Source organism: Molothrus aeneus, chromosome 2 (genome assembly GCF_037042795.1).
Source record: "Molothrus aeneus isolate 106 chromosome 2, BPBGC_Maene_1.0, whole genome shotgun sequence".
Taxonomy (NCBI): Eukaryota; Metazoa; Chordata; class Aves; order Passeriformes; family Icteridae; genus Molothrus; species Molothrus aeneus.
In genome coordinates this window covers 15,359,928-15,364,605 of record NC_089647.1, presented here as the reverse complement: position 1 = coordinate 15,364,605, position 4,678 = coordinate 15,359,928, and the positions used below count along the sequence as shown (strand labels likewise).

Sequence of the window (4,678 nt, the reverse complement as noted above, 5' to 3'; positions counted from 1 at the left end):
CTGCTGTGACCAGGACAACTCCTTGTGGAACCTCAGAAAGCCTTTTGTAAGTGAGGTCTGCAGTTCCTGCCAGCTTTCTTCCTGTTGCCTGGTTGGCTTTAGCTGCTGCCCAAGCGCAAAGAATCCAGCACCAGCTTGTCAGGGAGCAGCTAAAGGTGTTTTCTGTATTTGCCATGCATGTGCATTCCTTGGGGTCACAGAATGCTGTGGGTTGGAAGGGACTTTAGAGTCCACATGATTCCAACCCCCCTTCCATAGGCAGGGATGTGTTCCACTAGAACCAGGCTTCTCCAAGCCCTGTCCAACCTGGCCTTCAACACTTACAGGGATGGGGCAGCCACAGCTTCCCTGGGCAACCTGTGCCAGGTTCTCACCACCAGGGAAGAAATTCTTCCTAACATTTAATCCAAATTTACTCTTTTTTAGTTTAAAACCATTTCCCCTTTTTCTATGACTATATGCTCATACAAGAAAGCTGTTCTCCCTCTATTGAAAGCCCCCTTTGGTCACTGGAATCTCTAAGCTCTCCCTGGAGCCTTCTCTTCTTCAGGCTGAACACCCCCAGCTCTCCCAGCCTGTCTGCAGAGCAGAGGGGCTCCAGCTCTTGTAGCTTCCCTGTGTCCCTACTCTGGATCTGCTCTAACATGTCCATGTCATTCTTATGTTGGAGAGCCCAGAGCTGGATGCAGAACTCCAGGTAGAGTCTCATGAGGGCAGAGCAAAGAGAAAGATTCGCCGTCTTTGACCTTGTGACCCACCTCTCTCATGGTGCAGCTCAGACCTATCAGTGCACTATTCCCAGAGTCACTGCAATGCTGGGGCAATGCATGAAGCAGAGACACCAAGCTCCAGGTCCAGCTCCCATGCCCCAAAGTCTGTTTAATATAAAATCCTCTCATCAAGGGCATATCAGATATTAAACTCTTAAGATCAGATACGACACTTGGCCAACACCAGTAGCAAATCTGTTCTTTCTTTTTGCATGGTTCCTTCAAAGGAATGGATGCATGTAGATGACCCAGCTGGTGTCTTAGTGACACCAAAGCCGGTGACTTGTTATTTCTTATCCTGGAGCTTGTGAAAGGAAAAAGCTACAGTAAAGCCACTTCAGTTCTCCTTCTGCTCATCTTTGGGGCTTTTCATAAAAGATCAAGCTCCATCCCTTGCTGGGGGATTCATGGGGAATTTTGGATGCAACAAAAGCAGCGTTTTGGCCTTTCTTGTCCCAGGCTAAGATGCTTCCATGGCAGGAACATCAGCTGCCTGAAACCAACTCCCCACCTCCACCACCCTGCAACACAAACCAAAGCAAGTCCCTTGTGCCAACAACATTTGAAGACTCTTTCAGAACTGTGCTAAGTTCTGATAAAGTACTGCATTATCAGCTGCAAGGCACATGTCATCACCTAAGGTTTGCAGTAGGGTAATCAAGATCCAAGCTTAGGGGCAGATCTTTCACATTCTGTGTGTCAATGATCTTGAGAAATGTGAAGTTTTTAACAGCAGGTAGCAGCTAGTGGAGATTTTTCCATTAACATGGAAAATAAAAAAGGTACAGGAGGAGTGAAATTATTGTTCTGAAGTGGACTGCCTCCATTCACGTACTGGCTGATTGCATACATCCATCTTCTGCAGTGCCAACTCCTTCTTCTCATACAGTTGTATTTTTGGCTTTGTTCCCCAGTGTAAATCAGCCAGAGTCTCCACAGTGATGGTGTCAGGTATCAGCCTGGTGCTTGGTTTCAGCCCAGCTCCTCAAAGTGTACCATAAATAAAGACATAGAGAGGCAGCAGGTGGGTGTCATTTCTTCCCCAGACCCTTGGCAGCTACTTGGGAATCTTGTGAGAGGGTCTTCAAATAGTGTTGGAAAAAATCCTCCATATAACTACAATAATTTAAATAAGTAACTAGCCTGGAAAATGTCAGAAGACACACAATCAAGATAGCAATGCTCAAAGGTAATCTAAACCACAATTTAAATGCATTAGAGTTTCTGTGTTTTGGTTGTTTTGTTCTGTGACAGTTTGGGATTGGTTGGCAGGCTTATTCCATAGGGGAAACCCAGAGTATGACTCAAGTCCGGGAGGTCAGAAGGCATATGATGAGTTTCTCTTTCTGCTCTCTCTTCTTCACAATGTTTTTTTCATTAAGAAATAAAAGAGCCAGAGGAACAACACCTCTTTCCTTCTCCATAAAGCTATCATGCTTTCCATTTCCCACCAGTGATAAACTCTCTTTTTTTTTTCCCCTTAGGAAATTAGAAGAGAAAGAATGGTTGAATAGAAGCAAACAAAAAAGAGTAGATTTTCTTTTTCCTTTGAAAATATGTTTTTAATCCCCCCCCATAAAGGTCTGGTAACTATTTTAACACTGTATTTGCAATTAACTCTTTTTTTTTTTTGAGATAATCAACACTTCATTCAAATCTGAGTATTTCCTAGCAGGGTATAACCACCAGATAATTTTGTTGCTCCTGTTCCAAACATGCAGAAGACCTGGTGTGATGGAAATCTTACCTGCTAATCAGTAGTAGATTAGTGTGTAAGGAAAGTTATCCCCACCACAAACTTAGCCTGTCGGGAGCTGCCCTTACAGCAGGGCTGGGTGTGAAGATTTCTGTCCTGCTTTGTGCCTCAAATGGCAGCACATGTGGAGAACCTCTGTGGCTCATCACCACAGAGATGCACCTGCAAGGTTATTTGACTCCTCATGTCTGGGTGTCATGTGTATGGTCTCTGCTCCATCACCCTGTCCATCCTACTCGGGTTTTTTGTTGCTGAAATGGCTCCCAAGGTATTTTCCCAGCCCCTTGACCAAAGAAGAAGTCGAAATTCTTTGGTTCTGCTTTTCAAGGTTGTTTATTTTCTCTTATCTATGACATTCTTTCTCTGACCTGCTGAGGTCTGTCTGGCAGGTTGGTTTGTGGCACACTGACCACCCTTGGGGCGGTGTTGTCTTTTTATACTAAAAACTACATGTACTTTATTTACAATTACTTCCCAATACCTATCACCTATGTTAGACAGTCTGTCTCTACTCTAAACCAATCTAAAAGTGTCACCATCACAGCAGAAGATGGAGGACAAGAAGAAGGATAGGACATGCCCAGATTCCTCCATCTTGCCTCTTGAACCTCCATTCTAAATCCCCAAAATTCTACTTTTTCACCCTGTGATAAATTCACTATCATTCTACTCAAACCCTTGTGGTTTGTAACTCTTTGCACAAGGCTGGTAATTGTTTCCATAGGTTAAATCAAAGGCACAGCTGTTTTTGACTCCATGCCAGGATCTCTGAGCCCTTTGCCAGGGTCTTGTGTCCTCCAGGGCAGCCAGAGCAATGTCCTGGGTTCCAACACATCCTCTCCAGGAGAACTGCATGGTTTAAAAGAAGACATGTGCCTTCTTCTGTGCATTCACCCAGGATCATCATTCACCAGTACCTCCATCCACCCATCAGTAATCCCCTGACTGGTCCTGGGGACAACCACCAGGGATGTGCTGCAGGGAAAAGTAGCAATGCTGTTTCCATGGAATCAGCAAATGGTTTGGCTACAAAGAGATCTTCAAGAGCATCTTTGCTCTTGTTCTAACTCCCCTGCCATGGGCAGGGACACCTTTCAGTCTCCTAGGTTTCTCCAAGCCACATCCAACCTGGCCTTGAACACTTCCATGCATGGGGCAGTCACAGCTTCTCTGGGAAACCTGTGCCAGAGCCTCACCACCCTCACAGCCAGGAATTTCTTCCCAATATCCCACCTAATCTTGCCCTCTGTCAATGGGAAGCCATTCTCCCTCCTTCTGTCACTCCAGACCTTTGTCCAAAGTCCCTCTCCAGTTGTCATGGAGCCCCTTTGGACACTGTCAGGAGCTCTAAAGTCTGCCTGGAGCCTTCTCTTCTTCAGGCAGAGCAGCCCCAGCTCTCCTAGTGTTTTAGTGTCATCCCAGTGTCTCTACAGGGGTAAGGGAAGGCTGCTGGTGACAGTGATTTTCTCACCTACCAGAAAGTGGATTGGAGATTCATTTCCCACCAAACAACACTGTGATCCCGTGGCCATTTTTGGACACAGATATACAGGTTGATAATCTTTAGTTTGAGCCATAGGAGTGAAACACACATCACAGCATCCTGCAGATGGTAATTTATTTGAAGTGTGATGTGGAGCAAGGGATGGGGCAGAAGATGACAGCTGCCTGGCATTCTCAGGCAAGGGTGGGTGCAGGGAAGGTAAACAAGAGGCAAAACTCATTTCCTAGCAGTAGCTGAGGGATAGGAGAACTGAATAGCCATAAGAGGATGGCTTTGCCAGCCACAGGTTTGTATTGTTAACTCTTCTGCAGTTGAACATTCTGGTGATATATGTGGTTGTCACAGATGTAAAAGTTATTGGTTAATCCCACTAAACTCCCCTCTCTATTTCAGCCTTTTTTTGTTGTACTTCAAGAATTTATTTTGCCTTGCTCTGTTTATTCAGCCAGCTTCAGTTACGGATACGTTTTCTCTGTTTCTTGTCACAAATATGTCCCTGTTTAAATGTCAAGACTGACTATTCAGGAGATTTTCAGCCTCAGGAAAAAAATCAGCACAGTGTAATAATATGCCATGACCCTGGCACGTTCTCACCGTGGCAGTGCATGTTTATGCAGATAACAAGAGCATCAGGAAATAAAATAATTA

General features: G+C 45.0%; 1 non-coding gene across 1 annotated transcript; it reads right to left on the bottom strand.

Moving 5' to 3' along the window:
- Positions 1-782: 782 nt before the first annotated feature.
- Positions 783-964, bottom strand: LOC136553835 (U2 spliceosomal RNA). Its single transcript, XR_010783236.1, has one exon. It is a non-coding gene; the product is annotated as a U2 spliceosomal RNA (small nuclear RNA).
- Between the last annotated feature and the right edge of the window lie 3,714 nt (positions 965-4,678).